The 18,803-nt window shown below is 39.7% G+C and overlaps 1 pseudogene; it reads left to right on the top strand.

Annotated features, from left to right (window-relative positions):
* LOC107551970 (pyridoxal kinase-like) overlaps window positions 1-16,741 on the top strand; it is a 17,630-nt pseudogene extending 889 nt beyond the window's left edge.
* The last annotated feature ends 2,062 nt before the right edge of the window (window positions 16,742-18,803 follow it).

The raw sequence follows: 18,803 nt of genomic DNA on the forward strand, positions 1-18,803 counted from the left end.
GTTTAGTATAAATCAAATAGTTTTATTGGGTCACAGAGAGTACTGGGGTAGGGTTCAGAGGAGGTGATGGTGAGGGAATAGTTCGAAGGATAAAATGAACGGAGTAATCCGGGTCTTTGGCTGTACAGGAGCTGGAATGCAGGCAGGAGGAGCACACACCTCAGCGATCCGTGAACTAGGAGAAACAGGAGACACTTGGAGACGAGGAGACATTAGGAGGAACACAGGAGGTAAGTAATGCAGGAAGTATTCAAATGGAAGTAGTAGCAAAGTCATTGAGTCCTCTACGTGTATACGAGACCGGACAGTGAGGGTGTCTGAGGTGTGTGCTTTTATGCAGGCTGGTAATGAGGTGCTTGATTGGTGACAGGTGCAGGTGCTCAGAACTCAGGTGAGAGGGATCGTTGTGATTGGGTGGTGGTGGAGCCTGGCCGATCTGTTACACCTATATTAATGTCCATGTTGCAGCCAATATAAAGACTTGTCCTTATAAGACAACATCCTGTTTTGTAACTGACAGTGGAAGTATCACATCAGCTCCTTTACATCAAGGTTTACTTTTTGGTTTAAATGATACACAGCAGTATTTTTAACTGCAGTTATTTGAACATCTTTTGTCATCTTTCACTCAGTTGTTTGAATCCAACTTGTAATGAATGAGAAGTACTGCTCGATACATTTTTTTTTCTTATCATACTGTCCTTAGTGAGAAAATATTGCTTAAATTTACACCATCTAATGTTGTTTGCTTTAACATGATCTAATATTTGTATAGTGGCAGGTGTTCCGGCTGTGTGAACCATCTGAACTTTCATCTTTCTCACCTATAGGTGTTAATTAAAGAGTTTAATACTGTATGTGACTGTTATTCAATTAATATGTAAAAGCCTATACTATACTATACTTGTGCTTTTCAGTGTGTGTATGTGTTTGAAGCACATCTTTTACACCTTTTCATAGTGCTAGCAGAGAAACGTGTCTGAACTTTTTTGCATGGTTTTGCTTTTGTAGATTTTTTATCAGCATTTATTTCAATAGGATAGGCAGCTGAAAGTTAATTATGTTTTTAAGGAACAACATTTTAATTAAAATGTGGGTGCTTAATATTTTTTCATATGTAGTAACTGTTTTATAAGGCTAGTAGAGTGGTCTGCATTATGAAAAGGCAGTGCATCTATTCAACAACACCTTTTAGCCCTTTCAACACCCTTTCTGCTACCTAATTACAAGGATTTAAGATACAAATGATGCAGACCTGAATTAAGTCTTTCTTATGCTAGGATATGAGCACTGGAAAGGCCAAGTGTTGACTGCGGATGAATTGCATGTCCTGTACGAGGGGATCAAGCTTAACAACGTGAACCAATATGACTATGTGCTCACTCTTACGTCTGCTGTTGCTGAAATTACTGATGTGCATTATTCAATTACTGTCAGACATATCACAAGCCCAGATTGGTTTAAATAGGATTATGTATGTCCAAAATTATTAAAAGTGACATGGCTCTTTATAACTATGATTACATTAGGCATGATTATTAATAAAACCCTTCCCTTCGAAGCTAAGTCCACACACACTGCTTAGAATAATGGTCAGTTGATATGATCCAGATGTTTTATTTTTTTAGGGTACACTAGAGATGATTCCTTTTTGGATACAGTGGTGGACATTGTACAGGAGCTGAAGAGGGCAAACCCGAGCCTGGTGTATGGTGTGTATATAATAAAGCAGTAACATATTACAATGTTATGGTCTCATTTCGTTAATATTAGCTTACTTGAAAAACAATGAATACTTGTAGTTTTTATTAACAAACAAAACAAAGATTAATAAATAAATATTTCCCTTATATTATTTCATGTTAGCTAATGAATTGAATTTGTAGTTCATTTATAAAACTCTAGATGATGCAAGTCATTTACATGCAGTCTGCTAGCTATCACACTATTAACCACATGACACAAGTTGATTGGTCTCTGTTGGCTCTACAATCAATAAGATTGTTTGTTCAACATTTAAATATTGTAGTTCAGTGTTTGCTGGTTCCTCTGAATCACTCCACTTCCCCCAGCTCCACCTGTCTAGATACGTATTCTACTGAATTTATGCCAATTCACACAGCAGCAGCATATCTCTGATGCTCACAGTAGTATGTCTGTGTATTGACTGTAGCAAGAGCATACAGCTGGAGCAACAGCATAGCAGATCTAGTCTGCCAAATACATTAACATTGTCATATCCATAAACATGCTAAAACTTTTTTGAAAGTTTTCATTACTTAAATAATTTTAACAAATGAGACTTTATTATAAAGTTTTAACCTTAAAGATGTATCTGGAGTTCACTCAGTGAGACTCGATGGATTGCTGGGAATTGTACTGTGTGAGCAGGGGTGTAGATCACACAGGGGACGTGGGGGATGTGTCCCCCCACTTTTAATATCACATAAATTCGTCCCCTGCACTTTTTCAGGCAAGTGTGTTTGCATAGAGGTTTTCAAGAGCTGGTGTGAATAAATATAGATTTAAATTCAAAGAGACAGGCTAGTCTGTGCATGACCTGATGTTTTATTGCGCAAAAACACTCCATGCAGTGTATGTTTCATTCATAAGCAGGAGGGCTTTTCTGAGACATTCTGGTGAGTGTATTCTGCTTGTAACAAAATATTTAATTGTCATTGTTTTATTATTTGAGTAAAACCAGTCAGAATGTATTCATGTCAAAGGAAATGTGGTTAAATTGTTCATGTGGGTGTTGAAGATGAGAGCAGCTAAGTATAGCACCACGATACTAGTTTTGCTAGTCAAGGAGAGCACGAGGCGTGCAATGCTCATGCTTATTGTGTTTTTCACGTCGAGTGAAATTGCTAATGTATAAAATGTAACTGTTAAATTGATTTATGTAAAAGTGCATTGCTAGCTCTCAAACTGGAAAAAAGTGTTCAAAGCAGGTTTACTTCACAAACTTTATTTCATAGGAGGAGGAAAAGGAAAATATGAGTTAAAAATACATGTGATCTCTCTTACAAGGAATGGTTTACGTGTTCTGATGTTTACATGTTCTGATGTTGTTGATGTAATCAATTTAAAATGTACATTTGTGCAGACTAGTTTTGTTCCCTTGGACTGTTGTTTGTCCCTTGACATTGTTGATGTCCCTTGACATTTGGACCTGAATCATCTGAGTGGATTCCTCCGGAACAAATTCTCTTCATCATCTCGTCGCACTCTATCAACTCTTCTGCTCTTCGTCATCTTGTCGCACCCTGTCAACTCATCAGCTCTTCTTTCGTACTTGATTAACTGCATGGTATTCCCGGTGAAGTGGTAGGACTGAGATACATATATATATATATTTTTCCACACATTACATGGGACTGAGACAGTTTCTTTCCAAACTTGGATTTTCAAAAATAATTTTTTTGGGGTTACAATCGCATTGTTGTTATCTGTGATCAAGCTCAATTAATTGTTGGAGATTGAGTGTCATTCAATGTTAATCACTTTGGTTTTAAAGAGCCAGAACAAAGAGCATTTAAATTGATTGCCTCACAAAATACATTTCTGGCTAACTTAAATTCTTGTGTGTGGCATTATTTTATTTTACTTTTTCATGATATTTCAGTTGTTCGTTTAAATTGAGAATTTGATTTAAAAGGAAAAGTACCCCAAAGCTCCTTGAACGAACTTAGACAATTGATATTTTCAATTAGATCACAAATCCCTGAAGTAAACCCTGCTGATAAAGGGGGTTACATATACACTACCAGTCAAAGGTTTTTGAACAGTAAGATTTTTTTATATTTTTAAAGAAGTCTCTTCTGTTCACCAATTTATTTGATCTAAAGTACAGCAAAACAGTAAAATTAAAAAAATATTTTTACTATTTAAAATAACTGTTTTCTATTTAAATATATTTAAAAATGTAATTAATTCATATGATTTCAAAGCTAAATTATTTTTTTAGCACCAGTCACATGATCCTTCAGAAATCATTCTAATATTATGATTTGCTGCTCAAAAAAAATGAATTTCTGGTTTCTTTGATGAATAGAAAGTTCAGAAGAACAACATTTATCTGAAATATACATATTTTGTAACATTATAAATGTCTTTATCATCACTATCATCACTTTTGATCAATTTAAAGTATCCTTGCTAAATAAACGTATTAACTTCTATAATTTATTTTTCCAAATTTAAAAAAAAAATAATACTGACTCTAAGCTTTTGAATGGTATAGTGTATAATGTTACAAAAGCTTTTCATTTAAGATAAGTGCTGATCTTTGGATCTTTCTATTTATCAAATAATTCTGAAAAAATTTACTCAACTGTTTTAAATATTGATAATAATAATAATTAAAAAGGTTTCTTGAGCAGCAAATCAGCATATTAGAATGATTTCTGAAGGATGTGACACTGAAAACTGGAGTAATGATGCTGAAAATTCAGCTTTGATCACAGGAATAAATTACATTTTAAAATATATTCACATAGAAAGCAGTTATTTTAAATAATAAAAATATTTCACTAAATTACTGCTTTTGCTGTACTTATCATTTATCACATAAATATGTATTGCACTGTACTCTACTGCATTTATCAAATAAATGCTTGGTGAAATCTTACTGTACAAAAACTTTTGACTGTATTTTTGACTATATATATATATATATAATGACCTGGGGGGAAGTTGTGGCCTAATGGTTAGAAAGTTGGACTCGTAACCCAAAGGTTGTGGGTTCGAGTCTCGTACCAGGTTAAATGGGTGGGTTAAATGCAGAGCACTACCATGCCACAATACATTATTGTTTTCTTCTTGAGCCACTCCTTTGTTGCCTTGAGGTTATGTTTCGGGTCATTGTCATGCTGGACTCCATCTTCAGTGTTCTGGCCCTGTCCATTTGCCCCTCAATGCGGTGAAGTTGTCCTGTACCCTTTGCAGAAAAACTACCCCAAAGCATAATGTTTCCACCTCCATGCTTGACTGTAGGGATGTTTTCTTGGGTTAATAGTCAGCATTTCTCTTCCTCCAAACACGGCGAGTCGAGTTAATGCCAAAGAGCTCAATTTTGGTCTCATCTGACCACAGCACTTTCTCCCAAGCCTTCTCTGAATCATTTAGATGTTTTTTGGCAAACTTTAAATGGGCCTGTACATGTGATTTCTTGAGCAGGGGGACCTTGCGGGCGCTGCAGGATTGGAGTCCATTGTGGCGTAGAGTGTTAGCAATGTTTTGCTTAGTGACTGTGGTCCCAACTGCCTTAAGATCATTAACAAGCTCCTCCCGTGTAGTTTGGGGCTGATCCCTCACCTTTATCATGATCATCCTTACCCCATGAGGCAATATCTTGCATGGAGCTCCAGTCCGGGGCCGATTGATGGTTGTTTTGTATTTCTTCCATTTCCGAATAATCGCACTAACAGTTGTGTCCTTCTCACCAAGCTTCTTGCTGATGGTCTTGTAGCCCATTCCGGCCTTGTGCATACCTACAATCTTGTCTCTGACTTCCTTTGACAGCTCTTTGGTCTTGCCCATGGTGGTGGGAGAGGTTGGAATGGAAGATACAGATTGTGTGGACAGGTGTCTTACACACCTAATGAGCTGACATTAGGAGTAACTTCTTAAAGTGACAGGACTAATGTGTTCCACATGGGCGCACAACCAATCTGTGGGAGCCAGAATTCTTGCTGGTTAGTAGTGGATCAAATATTATTTCTTATCTTATTTCACTCACTGAAATGCAAATCAATCTCTAACCTTAATATAATGTGTTTTTTTTCTGGATTTTTTGGTTGATATTCTATCTCTATTCGTTAAAATAAACCTACCATAAAAATTACAGACCCTTCACTTCTTTGTAAGTGGGCAAACTTACAAAATCAGCAGGGGATCAAATAAATATTTCCCCCACTGTATATATATATATATATGTGGCCTTCAGGTGCCTTACTGTGCTCAGAAATGGACAAATGCCTGATTTAAACGATTAATAACATGCATATCCTAATTAATGGACAAAGGCAGGTGCTGGTGTACAAAATACATAACTTTATTCCTTATTAAACTTACATGCTAAAACATTTCACAACATGACAGGTAAAAAAGGGGTATAATGTGGTGTACACAGGCAAGGCAGATCATAAACCCTTTAAATACAAAACCCACTACACACCATAAGTTACTCCAATTCACAAGCAGATAATCACACCACAAATTAAGCAATCACCTTCACGTGATACACTGCAATCAGCACACTTCTGTGATTAACTTTAAAGGGTATTATTGCATATTGCTCAATGCCATTACACTGTGAATTGTACCGTTGTTACCATCAATACCCAAACAAACAAAATAAAAGAATACAATTCTAAAGAAATACGACACAATACAATACAAACGAAAACAAACTATGAAAAGAACACAAGAAAAATCTCTCCCCCTTCACGTTTCTCAACGTGCTCACTGAGCGCTGCGTCTAATTAACACAGAAAACACACACTAAATCATTAATTTAATATGGAGGTAAAGAAAACAGTGGCTGACATACTCTCCTGAACCATAGATGCAGCCTGCCAAATGTATCCTTATAAAACGTGATCTCGCGCCGCTTTACTGAAACAATTCAAATTGAGTCACATCGCAATCGGCGGCTATCGGCCTTGCATACTGGTCACATCAAACAGTTTTTCAAGAACTATTAGATTCTTCTTTAAATACGGACTGCTTCACACAATAGTGCTTCGTCTTTTCATTCCCCTGCAGTGTACTGAAATGCTGTGCTAGTGGCACTCTATTTACATGTGGCGTTCGCTCGTACAAATGGCTAATCGCCCTCTAATTTGCATCACCAGGTACCATAGACGGCTCACCTGAAAACTATTTACTGATGCCGCCCACCTGACCTACTTTCCTATGTGCCACATTCACCCCCCCTTTAAATGTCACCGTCCCGGTGACAAAACCATCAATTCCAGGGCCTGAACAAGACATTCAACCTGTTAATTGTGGGGCAAGTTGCATTCCCTTTCTCACCCTCTGGGCTCCTTGCTATGGTCCTAGGCAGGTGAAAAGGGTTGGAATGTTGGCCTGCTGTTATCCTTGTAGTGCGTCGTGTGACTCCTTCTTGGACATGATCCTCTTCGCCCCCCGGAACAATATCCTCTAAAGACCCACCCTGGCCAGAACTTAAAAGAACAGGCTGGTTTAGAGGCGTCACAGTTGCACCTTGCTGCCTGACTTCCTTATGTGGGGATGCTGGTTTCAACACCAGAAAATCCAACTACTCTTCACTACTGAGGTCTGGGCTTTGTACGATTCTCTCTTGGGGATTGTCTCTATTCACCCTCCTCTCTGTAATAGGAGGCAGATGGTTGGATGGACCACGTCGCATAAATGGCCAGTAACAACGCTCTTTGGACCAAGGGGTTCTTTCCACCCCTTGGTGGCCATGCTGGTCGTGAAGATTGGTAAGTACTTGGGTTTTCAATCTCTGAGGTAACAACAATTGCAAAATTTCTTCCTTACCCCCAGGTACATGACTTTTACGACACAGGACTCCCTTCTGTTCCTGGATTCTCTTCCAGTGACGCACCAACTGTATCACTGCCAGAGATAAATATTGACCCGAACTATTGACAACCATTCCTACCTCCTCAGGAACAGTGATGCCAGACGCAACTTCCCTCATGGAGCTCGGTAATGGTTGGGGCAAGCGGGAAAGTGCATCCACATTCATGTTGGATGAGCCTGGTCTATACATCATTGTGAAGTAGAATAACACCAACTGTGCTACCCGTCGTTGTTCCACAGCCCCCAACTTGGCCGTACGTGTCAGGGTTCTGTCACTTCGGTCTAGTGTAATTCATGGTTTTGTGACAGAGCCCTGACACTCGCGTCATGTCATTGTTTTCATGTGAGCGTGCGGCTTCGAGTGTGCTCGAGCCGTGCGCTCTCGTCTGCGTGTACTGTTTCATGTTGGAGCGTGGTGTTCAGATCCCGGCACTCATGTCTTGAGTTTCGGTTTCGTGTCGGGGTCCGGACACTCGCGCTCCATGTTCTGTCTGTTGTGGGAGCGTGCGGTCTCGAGTTCGCTCGGCCGTGCGCTCTTCTGTCCACGTGTGTGGTGTTTTGTGAAGCACGCGGTTTGTGTTCAGCCGCGTGCTTTTCTTGTTGTCTTGTGTGAACATGCGGCTTATGAGTTTTCTCATTAGCTGCGTGTTCGTGTCTCTTGTTCTAGCACATGGCTTGTGATTTGTTTTGCTGGCCATGTGCTTGTGTTTTGTTTTGTGTGAGCACATGACTTTTTGTCTTTGATTCGGTGTGCCATGTGCTCATGTCAATTGTCTTGACCCCTCCCATCTTGTTACCTGATTATTAGTTAATTTGTCCCACATGTGATCCCTCATTACCCTCCTCATTTGCTCTCCATTTATTCTCCTTGTGTTTGCAGTCGTTCGTCATCGTCAATCCCTGGATGTGTCCAGATCCTGCCTTGCCTTGCCTTGCCAGCCTGTTTTCCCCCCTCGGGGAAGTTTTTGTTGTTTGTTTTGTTTTATTTTAATAAAGAAACCCATTCTTCTGCAATACTGAGTCCTCGCTCCATCCTCTACCCAAGATCGTGACAGTACGGAGGTAGCAGAGGGGATTGTTGTCAGTATACACTGTAAATCTAGAGCCAAGGTGGTAATCTCTAAACTTTTCCGTGACTGACCATTTAAGTGCAAGCATCTCTAATTTCATTGCTGAATAGTTTAGTCATGTTCCTTTCCGTGGGTCTCAGCCCTCGACATGCATATGCAATTGGCCGCCGTTGCCCTTCTTGTTCTTGCGACAATACAGCTCCCAACCCAAAACTACTAGCATCCACCTCAAGAAAAAATGGTCTGGTGAAGTCTACTTATCCCAAAACTGATGCAGATATCAGCTTCTCTTTTAGAGTAACAAATGCCTGATTACATCTCCAGTCCCAATGGTCTCCAAGGGAACCACGTGATCCAGCTCTGGATCCCTTCCTGGAGGGCTGAAGTTTTGCCACCAACTTGTGGAGAGGGGCTGCATACTTAGAAAAACCCTCCACAAACCTTCTGTAGTAAGAAGCAAACCCTAGGAAAGACTGCACTTCTGTAACTGTCGATGGAGTCTTGCACTCTTGAACAGCACTGATCTTCTCTGGGTCCGTAGCAACCCCAGCTGCTGAAATAACATATCCAAGATATTTCACCTCTGGCTGGAAAAAGTGACATTTACGGAGCTTAAGTTTCAGTCCATTCTGTTGCAATCTCTGCAAAACTAACTCCAGGCTCTCTAGATGTTTAGTGAAAGATGAAGAAAAGATAACCACATCATCTAAATATAGGAGAAGGGAATGGAACCGCTGATCCCCGAAAATGCACTCCATCAGTCTCTGGAATGTCCCAGGTGCATTGCACAAGCCAAAAGGCATCCGCTGAAACTCAAAGAGGCCAAATGGTGTACAGAATGCAGTCTTAGCTTGGTCTTTCTCCGCTACCGGTACTTGATTGTAACCACTAGCCAAGTCCAAGGTCGAGAACATGCAGGTGCCAGTAAGAGCATTTAAAGATTCCTCTATACGTGGAAGGGGAAATGCATCCTTTCTTGTACTTGAATTTAGCTGATGATAATCAACACACAAACGGATGGACCCATCTTTCTTCTTGACCACAGCAATAGGTGAAGAGAAAGGACTGCAACTCGCCCGCACCACTCCCTGCTCCAACAACTCTTGAATACGAGCTTTAACAAGATCATACTGGGATGGGGGAAGTCATCTGTAGCGCTGACGAATTGGTGTATCATCTAGTAAAGGAATTTCATGTTCTATCAAATTGGTACACCCCAAGTCACCATCATTCTGGCTAAAAACTTCACTGTACTACTGTAATAAAGCCTTAGCTTCCTCTTGTTCTAAGCATGACAAATTTGACCATGACAACTCATCAAATTCTGGGTCAGTATGGTTTCCTGCCACAGCTGACTGAATAAATACAGTGGAGCCTGGAACAATCTCTTCCTCACAAAAACTCACAGGTCGATTACTGGGACATATGCTCACCATCTGGAGTCTACCCAAAAATGTGTGAGGTTGTAACCATCTATCCTGAGACCCTATGTTAACTAAGGGTACATGTACAATTCCATCTCCCAGAGCTACAAGGGCACATGGGATCAGGAGGTCTGCTGGTAGTTGCCAGTCGCCTGCACCAGGGGGCTCTATAAATACAGAAGAGATAAGTGTACTTACTCCCTGCCTGCAAAATGCTCGTACTAGCTTAAAGGATCCAGCAGGAATGCAAACAGGAAGACCTGGGGGGACTAAAACACAACCAATAAATTCGGAATCAGCCAAATGTTCAAAAATCTGGCATTCAGTCAAAGCATATTTCAAAGTTTCAGGTAAATCTACAGCTGAAGGGGAATGGAACAATGCAGCACCATGTTGGCTAAACAACTCTTGGTAACAACTTTGTAAAATATTCATCCCTAACAAACCAGTACATTTCTTTTTCTGTGTTAATGCATCAGGAGAATCCTGTACAACCAATATGCCCATACGAGGCAAATTTTTACCCAGAATCATTACATCTAATTCTAGGTAGCCCCTATAGGGGATATCTAATCCATTTGCAGCTTTAAGTTGTAACCAGCCACATGCCTGTAGATTACCCTGGACCAGAGACTGGAAATGTTCCTTAAAGAAACCCTCGGTAATAGTTGATACCATCGAACCTGTATCCACAAGACATGGTACATCCACACCTGCCATAGTTACTTTAATCACTGGGCACAGGCCAATAAGCGTAGAATGGGCAGTGGATGCATTAACTTTCCATGGAGAGCCAACAAAATAACCATCTAGAACCTGGCTCTGAGCTCTAGATGCAGTTAGTTTCCTGGCAACCCAGTGGACTGACCATTTCCCCCATGGCTCGTACGTCCCCCCTGATTATTACAACGTCTAGCAATATGCCCGGATTGCCCACATCGCATACAAATAGGATGGCCATCTGAATCAAATCGATAGCGTTGGGGCCGATTATTTGGGCCATTAGATGGAACATGCCAGACAGGAGTAGACAACCGCTGTAGAATAGTGTCCAATTGTGCTTGCTGCTTACGCAGTGTCTCTTTCAATTCATTTATTTCTTTACTAAACTCAACTACCACAGCACTAGTCTTTACTTCCAGATTTGCTACATCACTATGGGTATCACAAGAGTAAGTTCTAGCCCAGGGGACACTACACCGCTCTCCATCATCAGCCCAACTTATTGCTTCACTACGAATGTGAATAAAGGATATAGAAGGTTGTTGTCTTATAAGACGTTTCAATTCTCGGCAAAGCATACCATCACGAACATGCTCTGCAAAATGGTCATGTATTATTTTATCAGAATCCTGGATGTCTGTTGGTTTCTTATGCTTAACTACCTCCATTAAGGCCATTAATGAGTGAGAAAACTCTCGCAGCGTCTCCCCATCCCGCTGACGTCGTTGGAAAAACTGTTTCTGTGCTTCTATATATGATTGTGAGCACCCAAATGTTTTGAGCAAAATAGCTAAAATTTGTTCAGGGTCATTCCTGACTGAAGCAGGACGAAACCTAATTTCAGACCTAGCCTCCCCCTCCAAGTGATCATACACAAACAAAGCTTGTTCAGTTAATGTCATGTATCTAGAATTCAAGCATCTACAAGCTTCCTCTACCCATTCCTCTACCCCAAGGCATCCCGCACCCATACTGCCTGAAAACCTTGGGCATTTTCGTTCACGGGGAAGACAGACATACCTTGAGCCAGTAAGACCATCATCATGGCTATTTACTACCCCTCCCTGTCCTTACACTGCATTCTGCTGGGCTGCCGCTTCCTGCCGAAGCTTGACATTATCAGCTCGTAGCTGCTGAAGCTGTTCTGTCAGGGCTCTAATCTGGTCTTTCTCCCCCTCAGACATAATCTAGGTAAAGAGCAAATAAACACCAGAAAAAAACAAATTAAGCAGGATAGGTATGGGAAATACAATAATCTTGACCTCGAAGCTCAACATCAATGGTAAAGTGAAGATGCTCCCACGATGTCCTCTTGCCAACCACTGTTTTCCTCTTTGCACTTTTTCACCTCCACAGCAATCAGCCATTCACCAACTCACAATAATAATACAACTTAGGGGGAAGAGACAAAGAGAGAGAAAAGGGAAAAGAAAAAAAAGAAAATAAATAAATAAATAAAGAATAATGGTAACACCAGCAACCACCTAACACCCTGCCGACTACGCCAAATGTGGCCTTCAGGTGCCTTACCGTGCTCAGAAATGGACAAATGCCTGATTTAAATGATTAATAACATGCATATCCTAATTAAAGGACAAAGGCAAATGCTGGTGTACAAAATACATAACTTTATGTTTTATTACGCTTACATATAATGCCAAGACATTTCACAACATGACGGGTACAAAAAGGGGTATAATGTGGTGTACACAGGCAAGGCAGATCATAAACCCTTTAAATTCAAAACCCACTACACACCATAAGTTACTTCAATTCACAAGCAGATAATCACACCACAAATTAAGAAATCACCTTCACGTGATACACTGCAATCAGCACACTTCTGTGATTAACTTTAAAGGGTATTATTGCATATTGCTCAATGCCATTACACTGTGAATTGTACCGTTGTTACCATCAGTACCCAAACAAACAAAATAAAAGAATACAATTCTAAAGAAATATGACACAATACAATACAAACGAAAACAAACTATGAAAAGAACACAAGAAAAATCTCTCCCCCTTCACGTTTCTCAACGCGCTCACTGAGCGCTGCGTCTAATTAACACACAAAACACACTAAATCATTAATTTAATATGGAGGTAAAGAAAACAGTGGCTGACAAACTCTCCTGAACCATAGATGCAGCCTGCCAAATGTATCCTTATAAAACGTGATCTCGCGCCGCTTTACTGAAACAATTCAAATTGAGTCACATCGCAATCGACGGCTATCAGCCTTGCATACTGGTCACATCAAACAGTTTTTCAAGAACTATTAGAGTCTTCTTTAAATATGGACTGCTTCACACAATAGTGCTTCGCCTTTTCATTCCCCTGCAGTGTACTGAAATGCTGTGCTAGTGGCACTCCATTTACATGTAGCGTTCGCTCGTACAAATGGATAATCGCCCTCTAATTTGCATCACCAGGTACCATAGACGGCTCACCTAAAAACGATTTACTGACGCTACCCACCTGACCTACTTTCCTATGTGCCACATATATATATATATACTGTATATATATATATACAGTATAGATATATATATATTACATTACATTTCTGTCCCCCTCACTTCTGAAATGATGGCTACGCCCCTGTGTAGTCAAACATGAATCATGATATAAATGGAATGCTATTTTTGGGAGGAGTGTGCAGATGAAATTCCGAGCACTGATCCAAACTTCAACATATGTTACAGTATTTGATGTTCATTTTGCTTATTTTTGCTGTTTGTCTGCCTTCAAAGTGTGTGATACGGTGCTGGGTGATAATAGAGCTATGGTGAGCATATCTAAAAGGATAAAATTATTTCCTGTCAGCATTTGCATCTTATTTTTCTATTCAAAAATGTAACCCATTATTGATCAGAAATACTTTGTGAAACACTTAAGATGGGGTTAAAATAATTTAAGGAACTAAACACTTTTGGGTTTTGTTTTTAGTATGTTCCAGAGAACCTGCTGCCTATCTACAGGGACAAAGTAGTTCCAGACATAATCACTCAATCAATTTGAGGCTGAGCAAGTGTCCTTTTATGCTGGTCTGTGTCCTTTAATCTAAGGCCCTATGTGCTCCTAGTGTCAGGGTTCTGTCACTTCGGTCTAGTGTAATTCATAGTTTTGTGACAGAGCCCTGACACTCGCGTCATGTCATTGTTTTCATGTGAGCGTGCGGCTTCGAGTGTGCTCGAGCCGTGCGCTCTCGTCTGCGTGTACTGTTTCATGTTGGAGCGTGGTGTTCAGATCCCGGCACTCATGTCTTGAGTTTCGGTTTCGTGTCGGGGTCCGGACACTCGCGCTCCATGTTCTGTCTGTTGTGGGAGCGTGCGGTCTCGAGTTCGCTCGGCCGTGCGCTCTTCTGTCCACGTGTGTTGTGTTTTGTGAAGCACGCGGTTTGTGTTCAGCCGCGTGCTTTTCTTGTTGTCTTGTGTGAACACGCGGCTTATGAGTTTTCTCATTAGCTGCGTGTTCGTGTCTTTTGTTCTAGCACATGGCTTGTGATTTGTTTTGCTGGCCATGTGCTTGTGTTTTGTTTTGTGTGAGCACATGGCTTTTTGTCTTTGATTCGGTGTGCCATGTGCTCATGTCAATTGTCTTGACCCCTCCCATCTTGTTACCTGATTATTAGTTAATTTGCCCCACAAGTGGTCCCTCGTTACCCTCCTCATTTGCTCTCCATTTATTCTCCTTGTGTTTGCAGTCCTGCGTCAGTTCGTCGTCATCACTCCCTGGATGTGTTGTGTCGTGTCCAGATCCTGCCTTGCCTTGCCAGCCTGTTTTCCCCCCACGGGGTAGTTTTTGTTGCTGTTTTGTTTATTTTTATTATCAATAAAAGCCATTCTCTGCAGTACTGAGTCCTTGCTCCATCCTCTACCCGAACCCTGACACCTAGGTCATGTGGTCCGATGATTCAATATTAGTATGCGTCGAGTGTGTCTGCTGTGACCATTTGTGATGGCTTCACCCAGAACAGATGTTCATGCCAAATGCAAATGGAGTCACTAAGGGATGAAATCTGTGGGTGTGTCAGAGATCTGTGCACATGCTTAGGACGTATGGCTCATGGTGTCTGGGCCTAGGTTGTTTTCTGATTCCACACATACTTTCCTGTCTGTCTCTGCTGTTTATAAATACAGGCAAAATGGCACAATGGGGGCATTTGTGGATGGTTGAACTTTCATGTTTTATGCCTGTGGTTCACCGATAAGTCATCGCCGTCATGACACACCCAACACATGTAAATATGTATAATTTCATTTTCTTTATCACAGGCTCCTCACTGGTAGAAACATAAGTTCAGAAAAAGATGCAGTTGAAGTAAGTTTTTATCAGCTACATTTTTTTTGCAGCAGCAGCAGGGACAGGAACTGAAACTGAAACTGCTGGGTTTATTTCAGGCGATGAACCTGCTGCATTCGATGGGTGGTTATCACACAGTGGTTATCACCAGCTCTGACTTGCCCTCTCCTCTGGGGGATCAGTATCTGGTTGCCCTGGGGAGCCAGAAAAGCGGTGAATTTCCACACAAGTTGGAGCCCAATGCAATGAAACTACAGTTCTTGCCATGCTTACTTAATACTTTTCATCATCACTAATTGCCTGGGGTGGAGTAAGTTGCCGTCATATTTCAGAATTCATTTGCCTCGTTTGCATATCTTGTTCAAAGGTCATGCCAGGCAGCTTGTCTGTGTTTATACAACGGATAGACAAGGCTCTAAATTCTGATTAGTTGAGCTGTTTTTGAAACTGTTGTAAGAGGAAGATAAACCCACACCTGTGATAACACTACAATACTTTTTTACAAGTTGCTACGTTGTTTGGCAACCATGAACAGTCTAAAGTTAGACTAATAGAGAGCAACAGTCTGCTTCTGAAGTAAAATCCCATAAATTTTCTCCATAGGGGAAATGATGTTTAACAATAACTTATTAACTGTTAAAGACAGACCTACTGTGAGCTACAAGGTTGTTTAATCAATGGTTATTTCATTATGTCAACTTATTTTTGAAATAATGATATTTCAATAAACAATTAACCCTCATGTTGTGTTCTGGTCATTTTGACCCCAAGAGAATGTCCTCTTTTATGAAAATGCAAGTTAATGTTATTGTATTGGACTAAAACGTAATGCCTTTGCTCACACAGGGTATAAAAGCCTCCCAAATTTGGATAATTTTTGTACTTTTTTGGATTTTTTAAAAAACATATAGCCATAGACCATATAGCCGGTTGGTTTGTTTCATAGCTTAAATGAATGCACGGTCTTTAACAAAGACTTTTCTTTTTTTCTTTTTTTTTTAAACCCCAATGAGAAAAATAAATAAAAAATGCAAAACCGTGGCCAGGCGCTGATGCACTTAATAGGGAATGCAAAATGGGATGGGCTGAGATGTGGGGATGAGGGACCATAATTACAATGCGCAAACATATGAAGAATACTAATATATAATTAGTGCTTGTTCAATATCAGCACTCTTAGCATGTGCTAATTAAAGAGATATTCAAAATGACTAGTGGTTTCTGTCTCGGGTTTCATCCCAGTTTCCAGTTTCCAGATATAGTACAAATGCTGAATTATAACCCAGAGCCCTTGATGTGTTTTTGACAGATGGCCTGTGAAAAGACGGTTTCAGTCATACTCCATGTCATTATCACTATTACTTATGCAAAAGGTTAGACCTTCTATAGCAAAACAAATATTCCCTATATAAGTCCCTATTGCAATGTGAGTGACATAATTTGTTAGTGTCCCTTTTTGGCAGCCATATTCTTACTTTTATACTATATGATGACAATGAAACTCATCCCTTACCTTGGCTCATCTCAGAAGTGGCCGGTCCGAATCGAAAGCCCAGTCCTGCTCAGCTCGAACTGCGGATGGTCCAGAGTAAAGCAGACATTGAGGATCCTGCCATAGTTTTTAACGCTGTTGGTCTGTAGTGCTTTAATCTTAGACTCTGTACTAGAAAATATGAATGTCCTACATTTAACAGCAAGAGTTTACAATCCCAATACTTTGGATGTTGGACACTAATGTTCTTAGAATTGAAACTGTGACTCTTGGTACTCCATTGTACTAGTTAGTAGTAGTACTCTTGGTACTAGTTAGTGCATTAGTGCAGGTACTGCAACCAAAAACTAACATGGTACCATATGTTATTATGTTCACATTCCAGCCATAATGTGACATTATTAGTATTTTATTATGATTTATGCATGTGTCTATCCGGATTAAGTATTTATTATGATTTATTAACACTAAGAGAATGTCTAACATATCAGTGTTGTCTAACAATGTCTTCTTATTTGTAACAGTTTATTTGATCCGTTTATTTGAGTCGTATTTCATCAGAACAACTGTACAAGCCTAGTCAGGCCAAGTTTGAGAAAAATGTCCATTAAATAATAAAAATCAATTGTCTCTAATAGAATGTGCCTGCTGTAGTAGATATTAAAATAAAACATCTTTGTAACAATGTTACATATACAGTATATCAATAATTAATTGATAATTGCCATGGCAACTGACATATTTTGACTATTAATTGTAATCAAATCCTTCATTTTTTATTCATCCTTTGTATTCATGAATTTCAATTTTAAATGTGTTTAAGTGATTATGGTGCAGCGGAAGACATTTTTCTCTAGGAACTTGTGTAATCACTGTGTACATTTTTTGTGCTGTTTGTTGCCACTATTTGAATTGAATTCGTTTTCTTCCCTGCGGTACTTCAGAAAATTTTTATATATGGGAAACGCAACTGAGGATGGTGATTTTGAAATAATGCTGCTTTGTTCAGACTCAGTGATCACCTAAACCACACCATCATGTGCTCCAACACTAATGCTGTTTTCATTTGATCAATTGTATTGTTGCACTCCAGGCATAACCTAAAATGCTTTCATTTAAATGTTTAAATGACAGTTTATTAACAACAAACCAACAAAGCAAATCCAAACAACCTTCAGTTACAGGCTGAAGTGTAAACTTTTTATTAAAGCATTGCTAAAACACTAGGCTTGAAAGTAGCTAGAATAAAATTGGCAGAACAAAGGAAAGGGACTATAACTACTCTTCAAAAAAATACTTCAAACATAAGTCAAACATATCTGATAATGGAAAGGAACAAAGGAAGTCACACTTTTAAAACACTAGTTAATATTTTCATACATTAACACACTCACAAAAAAAAATAAAGGAAAAAGCTGTCAAACCCTATCAACTTGTCATAAGATATCTTTAAATACAGTGCACTTCTACATTAACATTTATTCAGTTGGTAAATGCCTTTATCCAAAGATACATTAATGCTACATGTTTAATGAAATTTTATAACAATGTTTTTTTTGAATGATTTATACTATATTGTGCTCTTGCTTCATGACTACGGCCCAATGTCTTTGTGTAGTTGCCTTTGTCTTTGTATGTGTTTACAAAATCAACAAGGTGCATGGAAAGAAACAGAAGTATTTTTAAAGGGGACATATGATGCGATTTCAAGCAAGCCTCCTTCGTCGAGCCCGCCGCCTCTGCTCACTCTAGCCCTCCGGCCGTTCCTCACTTTATCCCCCGGCCTCTGCTCATTCTAGGCCGCCGTGTGTGATGCTGTGTTTCATTGTGAAAGCAAAACTACTTTGTTTGGTCTTCCAAAAATGGACACAACTAGAAATCAGTGGTTAAGTTGTATTTACAACACTGTTCCAGAACAGTTCAACCCAAATATTCAGATGTGTCCAGCACATTTTATGGAGGACTGTTTACTGATCCTGGGAGACTAGACTACAATGCCGGCTGTTCTGACGTTTTTTATATTTAAAGAGTTTTTATATTTTTTATATTTAAACAAGTTTTTTGGGCAGTGTAGAGTAGGGCTTGTAGTTTGTCATTTCTTCGTTCACAAATGCAGACATGGTTTTATGTTTACACGGCACGATGCAACGCAAAGCGTAAAAAGACAGTATAGGTCATTATAATCCATAATTATGTCCCCACTGGATGCAA

The sequence above is a fragment of the Sinocyclocheilus grahami genome, unplaced genomic scaffold (genome assembly GCF_001515645.1).
Source record: "Sinocyclocheilus grahami isolate Dianchi unplaced genomic scaffold, SAMN03320097.WGS_v1.1 scaffold439.1, whole genome shotgun sequence".
Taxonomy (NCBI): domain Eukaryota; kingdom Metazoa; phylum Chordata; class Actinopteri; order Cypriniformes; family Cyprinidae; genus Sinocyclocheilus; species Sinocyclocheilus grahami.